Here is a 15,018-nt window from a genome sequence, read left to right as displayed (position 1 = left end):
AGATTATTTGGCTACAGAATACATACATACATACATATCCCACGTCGTTCCATCTTAAGCGATGGGTCGGCAAATGAGGCTTCTCCACCAGTTGCGGTCCCTGAACTTCTCTCCTTCTTCAATGCTTTCCAAAGTATGTCCTCTCTGTTGAATGTCAATCTTCACCATATCCTTGTACCTGAGTCTTGGTCGCCCTCTTGGTCTTTTGTCTTCAAGTTTTAGATCGTACATTTTTTTTTGGTAATCTGTTATCACCCATGCATCGCATATGTCCATAACATCTCAGTCGCTGCACTGTTATTTTGTCCTGCAGTCTTACAACTTGAGCCTGCTTGCGGATTTCCTCATTACGGACTCTGTCCCTCCGTGTTTTACCGATCATGCTACGGACAAATTTTATTTCTGCTGCCTGTATTCTACTAACATCTTTGTTTCTCATGGTCCATGTTTTGCAACCATAGGTCAGGATTGGTACGTAATAAGTTTCATATATGACTCTCTTACATTTTGTTTTGTTGGTATTTTCTTGTTCCATATTATGTCTTTAACTATTTTGTAATTTTCCTCCACTTGAGTAATTCCTGTCTGGCGAGTCCACGTCGCAGGGGTGGGCACCCTACACTTTCGTAGGCCAGAGTGATAGGATGGCTGAGTTCAGTCGGGGACCCAGTCCTGTGGGGTATAACACAAAAACCCATGCCCAGGGATACGGGTGAAGACCTCAACGGCAGTGAAGGCGGAAGTGAAAATCACTGGTACGGCGGATCTGGCGGAAGAGGCAATATCTGATCCCTGAGATCTGACTCGGGGCCGCCTGCCTTGCAGGTTGATAGGGGACTATTAAAGGCTAAGGGAGATAACCCCGACAGAAAAATCTTTGGAAGTGTTAGGCCCAGCAAGTCAGCTTCTGAATAATTTGGAATTGCTTTCAAAACTAAACGAGGCCTACAGAATACCTAAAATATAAAAATAGTATTTAAAGGAGATACATTTCATTTTTAACACTGAACATTACAATGTTCATTTCATTGAAACTTAAACAATCCATTGAAACTTGCATTTCTGGAGTTACTTGTTGTTTTTTGCAGGACTTTACAGCACACTGGATGGAGTTGATTAAGCTCATCTCGAGTTAATTTTCCTACAATCAGGTTAACAAGATCGATTTCATCTTCCGTACATGTTTGAAGTTTCCAAGTCCTCGTGAATGTTATCCAGTACTTGCTTATCAAAACACAAAGTATTTATACGTATGTGAAAACAGATTTTTATTTATTTTTACATAAGATTGAGTGTATTTAAGTTATATAGACCTACCTGATTATAAAATTATGCAAAATAATATTTTCTAAGTGTCAGGGGATTAGGGATATCATTTGATAATTATTTCTCAAAAAAAAACGTATGACTTAGGTTTCTGAATTTTTTAAGTAATATAGGCCTAAGGTAGAGAAAGTGAAATCTGTCTGCAAACGAATAAGGGTAGAAAATCTCCAGGACGAGGAAATTAGACGGAAGTATATGGATATGATTAGTGAGAAGTTTCGAACAGTAGACAGTAAGCAGGTTCAGGATATAGAAAGTGAATGGGTGGCATACAGGGATGCTGTAGTAGAAACAGCACGGGAATGCCTAGGAACAACTGTGTGTAAAGATGGGAAAAGGCAAACATCTTGGTAGAATGATGAAGTGAGAGCAGCTTGTAAACGTAAAAAGAAGGCTTATCAGAAATGGCTCCAAACAAGGGCCGAGGTAGACAGGGAGTTGTATGTAGATGAAAGAAACAGAGCGAAACAAATAGATGTTGAATCCAAAAAGAAGTCATGGGAAGATTTTGGTAACAGCCTGGAAAGGCTAGGTCAAGCAGCAGGGAAACCTTTCTGGACAGTAATAAAGAATCTTAGGAAGGGAGGGAAAAAGGAAATGAACAGTGTTTTGAGTAATTCAGGTGACTCATATTAGATCCCAGGGAATCACTGGAGAGGTGGAGGGAATATTTTGAACATCTTCTCAATGTAAAAAGAAATCATCCTGGTGGTGTTGTGAACAGCCAAGCTCATGGGGAGGAGGAAAATGATGTTGGTGAAATTATGCTTGAGGAAGTGGAAAGCATGGTAAATAAACTCCATTGTCATAAGGCAGCAGGAATAGATGAAATTAGACCAGAAATGGTGAAGTATAGTGGGAAGGCAGGGATGAAATGGCTTCATAGAGTAGTAAAATTAGCATGGAGTGTTGGTAAGGTACCTTCAGATTGGACAAAAGCAGTGATTGCACCTATCTATAAGCAAGGGAACAGGAAGGAATGCAACAACTATCGAGGTATCTCACTGATTAGTATACCAGGCAAAGTATTCACTGGCATCTTGGAAGGGAGGGTGCGATCAGCTGTTGAGAGGAAGCTGGATGAAAACCAGTGTGGTTTCAGACCACAGAGAGGCTGTCAGGATCATATTTTCAGTATGCGCCAGGTAATTGAAAAATGCTACGAGAGGAGTAGGCAGTTGTATTTATGTTTCGTAGATCTAGAGAAAGCATATGACAGGGTACCGAGGGAAAAGATGTTCGCCATACTGGGGGACTATGGAATTAAAGGCAGACTATTAAAAGCAATCAAAGGCATTTATGTTGACAATTGGGCTTCAGTGAGAGTTGATGGTAGAATGATTTCTTGGTTCAGGGTACTTACAGGGGTTACACAAGGCTGTAATCTTTCACCTTTGCTGTTTGTAGTTTAGATGGATCATCTGCTGAAAGGTATAAAATGGCAGGGAGGGATTCAGTTAGGTGGAAATGTAGTAAGCAGCCTGGCCTATGCTGACGACTTGGTCTTGATGGCGGATTGTGCCGAAAGCCTACAGTCTAATATCGTGGAACTTGAAAATAGGTGCAATGAGTATGGTATGAAAATTAGCCTCTCGAAGACTAAATTGAAGTCAGTAGGTAAGAAATTCAACAGAATTGAATGTCAGATTGGTGATACAAAGCTAGAACAGGTCGATAATTTCAAGTATTTAGGTTGTGTGTTCTCCCAGGATGGTAATATGGTAAGTGAGATGGAATCAAGGTGTCGTAAAGCTAATGCAGTGAGCTCGCAGCTGCGATCAACAGTATTCTCTAAGAAGGAAGTCAGCTCCCAGACGAAACTATCTTTACATCGGTCTGTTTTCAGACCAACTTTGCTTTATGGGAGCGAAAGCTGGGTGGATTCAGGATATCTTATTCATAAGTTAGAAGTAACAGACATGAAAGTAGCAAGAATGATTGCTGGTACAAACAGGTGGGAACAATGGCAGGAGGGCACTCGGAATGAGGAGATAAAGGCTAATTTAGGAATGAACTCGACGAATGAAGCTGTACGCATAAACCGGCTTCGGTGGTGGGGTCATGTGAGGCGAATGGAGGAGGATAGGTTACCTAGGAGAATAATGGACTCTGCTATGGAGGGTAAGAGAAGTAGAGGTAGACCAAGACGACGATGGTTAGACTCTGTTTCTAACGATTTAAAGATAAGAGGTATAGAACTAAATGAGGCCACAATACTAGTTGCAAATCGAGGATTGTGGCGACGTTTAGTAAATTCACAGAGGCTTGCAGACTGAAGGCTGAAAGGCATAACAGTCTATAATGATAATGTATGTAGGTATGTATATAGGCTATTTGCTCTTACAAAACCTTTTCACAAATCCATCTAATAATTATTTTGCAGTGCTTTGGTTGCGGGAACAGTAACGAATGACTGGATTTTGTGTTTTGCAGATTCTTTCCTTTTTTGCTTTCTTGCAATATTTGAAACAGGTGTGACATGCTGGTCGACTTGAAAATTTTTAGTACATTTTATCTGAATTTATTAGAGATCTTGCTGTTACCTAGATATGGTTTATAAATGGACATTGTTATTTAATTAACCATATTAAAGTTGTTTTGTAATGTTTTACAAAGAACGACTGCCATAGAAAATATTCAGATACAGAATAACAGTGCTTAACTCTTTACTGCAACAATCGCATAATACAACTTCCCCATCTGATTTAATAAAATCCTTTCTTTTGCTACACTGTGCAGGGCATGCACGTTTAGAACCTTTAATAATTGTAGGCCTATTCGAGCCATATTAACACATGAAAACAGAATAAACAAGCACATTAAGCACTCATGAAGTTAAGACACTGCAGAAAATCATGAGCTATGACAATGACATATGACAAAGTACAATAGTGCACACTCCAAGCCTGGCCAGAAATAACTGAGGAACATTTGTTCTTACAGGTAGAGATACAGTAAGGTATAAAGACAAGGTCAAATTCCTTGCCCCTTCCACGTAGCTTTTCACACGTATTATGGGACTGGTGGAAGCGAAGCTCAATTTACATGTGAGCATATCATGGGAAACACAGGAATAGGACATATAACTAGTATATCACATGAAACTCTTTTTTACATGAAAAATTTAAAATGCCCTCCGTAAGCATTGAGGTGAAGGTGGTGATTATCGTTTTAAGAGGAAGTACAACTGGGCAAACATCCTCTATTGTAAGCATTGATACGTGCTCCTACAGTATTACAGACTCTTCCTCTGTCTTAACTGCTTCAACATCACATCAACGCTGTCAGCATGTCAATGCTAATGGAGGGCATTTTGAACATTTCATGTAAGAAAGAGTTTAATGCTGTATGCTGGTATGTTTTCTTCCTGTTTTTTTCCCATAGTTAATGTGCTGTGTAGAGTTGTAGAAGGTGACTTCTAACATGGAAATAAAGCATTTCTAGACTCATGTCCATATAACATATTTTCTTCTTCTACGTGTGAGGGATGTGTCCTAAAAGTTTGGTCGTACCTTATTTTTACACCCAGTTTTATGTATATTATATGTATGATTTAGCTAAAAATTTCTTATATATACATTATACATGCCGCCCCCCCGCCCTAAATAGCCACAACATGCTAACTTGCACAGAAAAGTATACTTATTTGGAATGGGTGATTTTAACCCATTGCCATACTTTAACGGAACCTTCCGTCCTAATATAAATGGTCCTTTATTGGACATTATAAATTTTCCAGCTAACTCATTCTTGGTTGCCAGCGTTTCGCCCCCGTGTGCTAGGCTGGGCTCATCAGTTGGTACCTAGCACACCTACCAAGACGCTGGCTAGTGCATACCGTGGAGGATAATGGGACAAAGTCTCCCATAGTGCATTGGCACTGCCAGTGGCTACAATTAGCCTACGCAGTGGCCTCCACGGTATGCACTAGCCAGCGTCTTGGTAGGTGTGCTAGGTACCAACTGATGAGCCCAGCCTAGCACACGGGGGCGAAACGCTGGCAACCAAGAATGAGTTAGCTGGAAAATTTATAATGTCCAATAAAGGACCATTTATATTGGTATTATAAATTTACTCATTCGGAACAAATATTTCAGCTGATGGCCAAGCAGGCATCAATTTTTGGTAATGGGACAAAGTCTCTCATAGTGCATTGGCACTGCCGGTGGCTACAATTAACCTACGCAGTGGCCTCCACGGTATGCACTAGCCAGCGTCTTGGTAGGTGTGCTAGGTACCAACTGATGAGCCCAGCCTAGCACACGGGGGCGAAACGCTGGCAACCAAGAATGAGTTAGCTGGAAAATTTATAATGTCCAATAAAGGACCATTTATATTGGTATTATAAATTTACTCATTCGGAACAAATATTTCAGCTGATGGCCAAGCAGGCATCAATTTTTGGTAATGGGACAAAGTCTCTCATAGTGCATTGGCACTGCCGGTGGCTACAATTAGCCTACGCAGTGGCCTCCACGGTATGCACTAGCCAGCGTCTTGGTAGGTGTGCTAGGTACCAACTGATGAGCCCAGCCTAGCACACGGGGGCGAAACGCTGGCAACCAAGAATGAGTTAGCTGGAAAATTTATAATGTCCAATAAAGGACCATTTATATTGGTATTATAAATTTACTCATTCGGAACAAATATTTCAGATTCCCTTTGGAAATCAACTTCTATATCACCTTCCGTCCTGCCATCGTAAGGTAGTAACATACTTTGACAGACACTTCCGTCCTGGTGCACAGAACATTTATAATTTCATAATCGCGGTTAGCTGGTCAGAGAGATTTATTCTGTTTGTTTTTCAGCCTACCCAGTAGATGTCAGGTGATACCTGAAGCTATTTTCTCTGTGTAAATAGTAACTCTGAGCTGAAATACAAAAAATAAAAAGCATCTCAGTTTGCCACTAGTTGTAAACAATCATGACAGCATAAAAGCGTGGCATGAATGAGGCTATTCGTAACTGGCTTGAAAATAGTGATGTTGAAAGTGGAAATGATTCTCTGGAGAGTGAAAATACTCCTTCAACTGAGAGTGATTGTAAGTGATTCCGATTTTAGTTCTGAGGTGATAGTGCCAGTCGAAACTACGGGACAAAACCAGAATGCAGCAAGAGCGGGTGAGATCTTAGTAATAATATTGGGAATTGGGATCTTGTTGGCAATAAGCCTGTTTCTGTAACATGCAAATCAGTTTCTGAAATTCACTCCATAGTGAAGAGATGGTTGGGAATAAACCAAAAGAAATGGACTAGCGAATGTATTTCTAACCCCACAGTTCTGGGATCAGGTTACAAAGGAAACCAATGCCTATGCCTCTACATTTCTTGCTAATTTATCTGCTTCCCTTGAAACCAGTAATTCTTACAAACAAAAACATTGGTTTCCTATTACTATAGATGAGCTAAAAGCTCACTTTGCTCTGTGTATTCTTATGTCGCAGACAAAAAAGCCTGCAATGCAAGATAACTAGTCGAAACATAGAGTAATAAAAACTCCCATATTTAGTGAAACCATGCCATTCAAGTGCTTTGTTTCTATAAACAATTCTGGCATTTTAGTACGGACTACTCCGAATCAAAGCATGACAAACTAAGAAAGGTTAGACCTGTTATAGATTTACTTTTGGACAGATTCAAGTTTGTGTATACTCAAGGAGAAAATATTTGCATTGATGAATCGATGATGAAATTCAGAGGTAGACTATCTTTCGTTCAATATAATCCATCCAAGAGAGCGGGATTCAGTATCAAGGTGTACAAAGTTTGCTCTTCAGAGAATAGCTATTGCTGGAATTTCAAAATATATAGTGGAAAGGATTATGAGGGAGGATCTACCTACAATGATTTATTAGTTAGTGAGAGGATTGTTATTGACATGTGTAAGGATCTTCTGGGTGTCTGGATAACTGGTACAGTTCACCGCCTTTGTAAAAGATTCTCCTGGAACATAACACATATGCTATTGGCACGGTTAAGGCAAACAGGAAACATATGTCTCCTAAGTTTATGGAAACACAGCTGAAGAAGGGTGAACTTACTTTTGCTTCAGCGAACAAAATCCTAGCCGTAAAATGGATTGACAGAAAATTCCGTACACTTTTTGTCAACTCAGCACGATAGACCAGATTTTGTTACAGTCCAATCAAAACGAGAGGAGAAGTAGGTGAAACCCAACCTGGCGGACAATTATAATAGTAGAATGGGTGGAGTCAACTCTCATGATCAGTGACTGGCATCTTTCCCACTCATGAGGAAGTATGTGAAAGGCTATAAAAAGATGTACTCCTACCTCCTTGGTATGACACTATTGAATTCCTTTCTCATTTGGCGAATTCTCAACCCAACAATGAAGATTAAACACTTCACAGCATTCCGCAGGGTTGTAGAACAGTACTTAGAAGGTGCTCAAATACCACAGTACCCCAGCAGAGGCCGTCCCCACACTGGTACCACCCCATTGAGACTTCAGCGTCAACACTCTGGGCATTTCCCATCCAAAATTGCCCCTACAGGGAAGAAAATGGTGCCATCCAAATGATGCAAGGTGTGTTACGCTCAGGGTCTACAGAAGGAAACCTCTTTTCAATGCGTCAAATGTATGATTGCCCTCTGTGTAGATACCTGTTTCTTGGTGTACCATACAAAAACTTATTTCTCCAAACTATAAAAATATGATAAAATTTTAAAAATATTATAATGTGTGTCTTCAAGTTTCCTGTATGTGATTAGTAAAATTTATGTTAAAGTGACTGAAAAATGAATGGTATGTAAGTGAATATTTCTTTTCATAAGTAATGGTAGGCCAAAGGGTTAATAACAAATTGGCAAAGAATTAAAAAAAGATGTTGGGTAGGTAAATGATCAGGACATAAGTAGACCAACTGGAATAGCATTCTCACCTAACCTGTTGTTAGGTGAATACCAATTGGACCATATGATTATCTCCTGTGTAAATACAGTAGAAATCATGAAACTCAAACTACTTATGGGATTAGACCTGGATTCCAACCATCGCCCTACAAAATTTTAATTAAATATCATCCCAAAAAAGAGATAATTCACTCTAAAAGCACCATATGATAAATATGATGTACAAAACATAAACGATAATGAAGAATTTATAAAAGAAACACAAAAAATTAAAGCTACAAATTTGGCGACAGCCTGTTCTAAGAAAGATTAAAGCAGCAGAGCACATAGCACCACAAACAAAAACACAAAATCACCCATAGTGGACAGGTGAGTGTGATGAGCTCATAAAACTCGGACAACAGCCGTGGCACAATTAAGTCGCCTATTTGCAAAACCGGCCATCTCCCCCAAAAAAAATGAAATCCACTTTTTGTGCTGAATGTGTTCTCTGTCCACTTTTACACAAGGTAGCAAACTATTAGATGAAAGCTCAGCCTCCATCCAGCTTACTTACTTCATAAAAAATTGGAGTTGGTTGCAAACACGGCCGTCCGCGTATGGTTATGACTTGCAATACCGGCCATCTCCTCTAACGCTAGGGGGCAGAGCAATCGCAGCAATTGTGCAGGAAAGAACATATGATTCATGGTGACTATTGTAGGTGTTGTAGTTCTGTTGTAAGGAAAGTTGTGGTTTTTGTCATAGAACTGTGTAGCTATTATATTTATATTGGGAAAAGTGGACACTAAGGTTGATGAAGTGACACCTGAAAGGGCCAGAAAAAGGCAATGAAATAGCATCAGCACTTTATCATAAGCTAAATACTACTGATATGTCCAGTGTTTCTTTTATAAGGTGTTTTGCTGATGGATGTTGGGGGCAGAACAAAAATTATATTATATCAATGCTCTCCTTTTGGTTTGTCACAAAGGCACCTAAAAGCATTAAGGAAATTGAGTTCATTTTCCCTGTGACAGGCCATTCATTTTTACCATCCGATAGAGTTTTCGGGTTCATTGAAAAACAAACAAAGAAAATAGAAACTTTAATACAACCTGAGGAATTTCATAATGTTCTTTCTCAGTATGGCAAATTATTTCATCTAGGAAAAGATGACAATGTTCCCGACTTTGGCGGGAAGACAGAATGTATTTCTATTTTCAAGCCTACAGAAAAATGGCAGATCAAATTGTCTGGTGTGAAAAGGGTTATTTTGACCAAATCAAAAGGAGGCAATTTAGTGTTAATTCAAGGTGAACCCAACTACGGAATAGACGTTGGAACAATATTAGGCGTTTGTAAGAAAGGCAAAAATGTTTTGATGATGAATCCATAAGTTATACATGCTGGTAAAATACGAAGTGTGTTTTTTAAGTAAGGTCCGTTTTGTTGTAGACACTAGTAGTTCGCGCGCATATCTCAACGATAACGTGTGTTGTGTACCGGCATGCCTCGGGAGCAACTGTGCTCAGTTTCAGCTCTGTAGCTAACCTGTACGGTTCTGTTCTGTGCTTTCAAAATATTTAAGACTATCAACTCGCCCACCGTGTGTGAGGTTCGGTCAGTGATACAGTTTTTGTCAGCAAGGAGCCTGTCTGCTGCAGAAATTCATTGACAGATTTGCGAAGTGTACGTTGATACTGTTATGAGTGAAAGCAAAGTGCGTAAGTGGGTATGACAATTCAAAGATGGCCGTGACAACGTCCATGATGAGGACCGCTCCGATCGCCCTTCTTTGATGACAGACAATTTGGTTCCTTCAGTTGAAGCGAAGATTCGTGAGAATGGGCATTTCACAATAACAGCTATCTTAAACGAATTTCCTGACGTGTCGAGATCAGTGCTTTACAACATTGTTTCTGAACACCTAAAGTTCAGTAAACTGTGCTCCCGTTGGGTCCCGAAACTCCTAACAGAGAACCACAAAAACCAAAGATTTGAGTGTGCGATGTAGTTCTTGACTTGTTATGACGAAGAAGGTGACTGCTTCTTGAGTCAGATCGTAATTGGAGACGAAACATGGGTTTCGCATATCACGCCCAAATCAAAGCAACAGAGCATGGATTGGAGACACACACACTCCCTGTAAAGGTGAAGGCCAAACGTACTCTATCCCAGCGCAAAATCATGGCATCGGTGTTTTGGGATAGGCATGGTGTTGGTCGACTTCATGCAGCGAGGAGCCAGTATCAATGCAGAAGCATACTGCCAAACCCTGAGAAAACTACGCAGAGCGATTCAAAACAAAAGACGCGGCATGCTGACAAAGGGAATTGTCCTTCTCCATGACAATGCAAGACCTCACACTGCAGGTCAGACCCGTGATTTATTGGATAGTTTTGGCTGGGAAGTTTTAGACCACCCACCCTACAGTTCTGATCTTACGTTGAGCGATTACCATCTGTTTCTCCACCTCCAACATCACCTCAGTGGCAAATGATGACGACGTGAAAACGGCAGTGAACTCTTGGTTATCGGAGCAGGCGGCAAGTTTCTATGAAAAGAATATTTTTAAATTGGTTACGAGTTATGATAAGTGTTTGAACAAACTTGGCAACCATGTTGAAAAATATAGTGAAGTATGTACTTTCTGAAAATAACTTACACGAAACCGGCCATCTCCAAATGGTTAAATTTTTCGGGAGACTGAAAAAACGTATTCAATCTCAGATCAAGTTCCCTTGATGGTCATAAGGACAGGTTACTTAGGTTCACTCTGGTGTTTTCGTGGGAACTCCCTCTCGATAGTGGTGCTCCAGCTTCAGGTTCCATCGCCGGGTGCCTAGATAAACTGCCTTCTCCTATGTTCATCGGTCCTGGAACGTGACACACATTGAAATCAAATTCTGCGATTTACAGAGCCCATCGCATCAATTTAGATTTTGAGCCAGAGACCGAGTTGAACCATTTGACCTCCACTTGCTAGTATCTGGAGTTGAGATCCAGCGTGCTGAAAATCCTAGACTCGCTTACTTGTTTCAGCGAGTCAAGTCAGGCATGGGGTAGGCGTTAATAATGGTCTTCTCGTTCAACCTGCGGAAGTCCACACACAGTTGATACTCCCCACTCTTCTTTTTCGGTAGGACCATAGGTGAATCCCAAGAGGATGTAGAGCGTTCGATGGGACCTTGCCCTTCTATCTCTTGAATCTGCTGAATGATGTAGTTGCGCTTATACGGGTTGATTGGGTAAGGACTCTGCTTGATGGGTGAGGAAGTGCTGCATTCACTGTTGTGCGTTACAGTGGTAGTCCTTCCTATTCTATTGGTGGTGACTTCCGGAAAGTCCTTTAAGGCACGTCTCAGCTCCTCTTCTTCATTTGGTTGAAGATGCATTAACTGGATTTCTCCCAGGTCTACGTCGACTTCCGCATCCTTCCGAGTCTGGAGATTTCCATCGTGTCAGGCGACCCTCACACGTCTCTTTTACCAATAAGACTTCATCAGCTGCATAGTCTAGGATCACCTTGTATTCCAACAGAAAGTCATGACCTAATATGATGTCAGGTATTAGGTTCTGAATCACTGCAACGTAAATTACAACAGGCAGGTCCATGCATTTAGCGGTTAGGTAAGTCTATCCTTGGATGGAATAGATTTCGCCGTTCGCTGCTCCCACTAGCCTTCCGAGATGGTGAGACTTCATGAGCGGTAGTAATCTGGCAACAGTCCCTTTTACAAACGAGTGACTTGCTTGGCTATCGAGTATAGCTGAAAAGTTCTTGTTGCCTATCCTCAAGATGGTCGATGGGCGAGATTGGTCTGTTCTGCCCACAATCTGACCGATCCCTCTCCTGCTTGTCTGTCAGGGGCCGATGACCTCAATCTGTTACACAATACTGTAGTGGATTACACAACATATATACAGGTAATAATAAATTATATACTATAAGTTACAGGTTCTTACATTGACTAAACTCGTATAAATATAGCAAATGTTTCATGACATAACTTCTCAAAACAATGCGATCATAAATAAAAATTATACTAATACTAATAAGTGGATGTAAACACTTCATAGCCATACCTCACAAGTCATAATAATAATAATCATAATCGTAAATTAATAATAATAATAATTTCAAGCTCGATACTTGCATTATTTACCCATGGGTTAATGAATGTTGTTTTCAAGTTATATCAGTCTATTACACTTGCATCAATATTTCAAGAAATAAAAGATGACTTCAAGAAACACAATTCTCTAAACTACTCATGAAAATTTAAACAGAAATTAACTAAGTACTACCCCATCGCTTCAATTCAAAAATAAACATGGGGAACTTCCCCATAGCAACACTGAAAACTGCAAAATTCTTGCAAAATACTTTCTAAATAGCTTAATTGTTGAAAGTCCCATGAAAAAATTTAGAGTTCCACTACAAACAACAAAACCCAGACCCCCAAACTACAGAACATACAGGAAATAAAGGAGATAGTTCAATTACTGAAAAATAACAAAGACCAAATAATTGCAGAATTATGGAAAAAAATGCAAGAGAAAATCCAATAACTAATAATAATAATAATAATAATAATGTTATTTGATTTACGTCCTAACTACTTTTATGGTCTTCCGAGACGCCGAGGTGCCAGAATTTAGTCCTGCAGGAGTTATTTCACGTGCCAGTAAATCTACCAACACGAGGCTGTCGTATTTGAGCACCTTCAAATACCACCGGACTGAGCCAGGATCGAACCTGCCAAGTTGGGGTTAGAAGGCCAGCGCCTTAACCGTCTGAGCCACTCAGCCTAGCAGATCTAATAACAAAACTCATAGTAATTATAGAAGAAATCTGGCAAACCGAAAGAATCCCTGGAAGACGGCAATCATACGTCCACTGCACAAAAAGGAAACAAGATCACCTCCGAACAACTACCATGGAATTTCATTAGTCTCCATAACTTGCAAAGTTCTGTCCCTAGCCCCCCTGTTGTGCAGAACCTCAGCTGGATTCAGAAATTGGTGAATACCAAGGTAGATTCAGAAAAAGCCGATCATGCGCAAAACAATTTATTAACCTAAACAACTTGATGAAATATTTCCGCAGTACATCAAACAAAAGCTATGTCGTCAATTTTCGACTTCAGAAAAGCATATGGCTGCATAGACTGAGAATTATTTTTGAAATACAGACTTTGGACTAGATCAAAAGACAAGTATCATTAAAGAAACTAATAGCGACCAAATCTGAAGAAAAATTTATGGGAGAATTGAGAAGAGAATTTCCAGTAGATACCGGAGTATGACAAGGAGATGGATTATCACTTAAAAATACACTGAATCGGGCCAAAACATAGAGGCATAGAATTGGACTGTTTAACATTTGCAGACGACATGGCACTATTTCCCCAAGTCATCCCCGATGCACAAAACCAACTTGAAGAACGAGAACAAGCAGCGAGATTTGGGCTACAAATTTCATTTGAAAAACATAATTTTGATAGACATCAAAACTGCCCCATTTGAACTCCAAATTGGCTCCAACCACATCTCTTGAGTGAAAGAATTTAAATATTTAGGTGAATGGGTTACTGAAAATGGTAATGGAAGGAAATCTGTTGAATCGCAACTCCAGAAAATGGAAACTGCATTTCAGTTCAAAAAAAAAAAAATTACAACAAAAAAGTTTCTCCTGGAACTACAAAATCCAACACTATACTACAGTAATCAAACCTGAAGCTCTCTGCGCATCAGAAATTCTTGATCTCCAACCCAAAACTCTAAAAGGACAATTAGACGTGAAAGAACGTAAAATGATGAGAAAAATCCCAGGTCCGAGATTCAAAGATGGAGTACATTTTCCAAAACTAAATGTGGAAATATGTAGAAGAATCTCCAAAATTAGACACAATGCACATGCAAAGAATGCAATTCATGGGGCACTTAGAAAGAATGGACTCGGACTGACTCAGAATTTACACATTCTTAAAGAATAAAACCACTAGATCAAATTGGTACAAACAGACAGAGAAAGGACATATATGGTCCCTGCAACGGAAACACACCCATTCAGTACATATGAAGGAATACTGGTTTAAAAGTAAGAGCCAGTTGATTCCATGCGGTCCTAAGTGACCCATATGCGACACAGAAGAAGAAGAAATAGGTAAGTACTTGGTTTAAACTATTCTTAAGTTTCTTATCTTTATTCATCTCTGCTTATGACCAACAGCTTTGAGGAAGAAATTGAGATCCATGGTAATTGTATAAAGATGTGTAAAGATTATGTATATCTAGATCAGATAGTTTTATTCCTTAACAGGGAAAACAAAGAGCAGAAGAGAATAGGAAATGCTTGGCTTCAGTACTGATCAAGTTTTATCCTCAAAAAATTATTTTCCTCATGAATATCAAAAGGTACATTTTCAGTATGTGCGTACTGCCTGTTCTTACGTATGATGCTCAGATGTAGTCCCTAATGAACAGGCAGCAAAATAAATTTAGTGTTTGCCAGAAAAGAACGGAAAGAAGCTTGATAGGAATTCCCATAAAGACCATCTGGGAAACACTGAGATCAAGTGCAAGACTGGACTAAAAGATGCTGGAAGAGAAATCTGGGCTCAAATGGGAAAGGCCTTTTTCCCAGGAGGGGATTGAATATCGGCTGTAATAAAACAGTTTAGTAATATCAAACTGCCTCTTCTTTATCTATTACCGTAGTTTTTCTTTACACATTAGGCCAGCCAATTATTTTTAGATGTAGTTTAGATCTTTATTTTTACATTCATATTTAGAATGTATCCAAAGTGGATGTTCCAAAAAGGAGTTAAT

General features: G+C 39.7%; 1 protein-coding gene across 9 annotated transcripts in view; it reads left to right on the top strand.

Annotated features, from left to right (window-relative positions):
- LOC136858154 (transmembrane protein 39A-B) overlaps nt 1-15,018 on the top strand; it is a 406,589-nt gene that overhangs the window by 132,229 nt on the left and 259,342 nt on the right. The window lies entirely within an intron of this gene.

This window comes from Anabrus simplex, chromosome 1 (genome assembly GCF_040414725.1).
Source record: "Anabrus simplex isolate iqAnaSimp1 chromosome 1, ASM4041472v1, whole genome shotgun sequence".
Lineage (NCBI taxonomy): Eukaryota > Metazoa > Arthropoda > Insecta > Orthoptera > Tettigoniidae > Anabrus > Anabrus simplex.
This window is presented reverse-complemented; position numbering and strand designations above follow the sequence as displayed.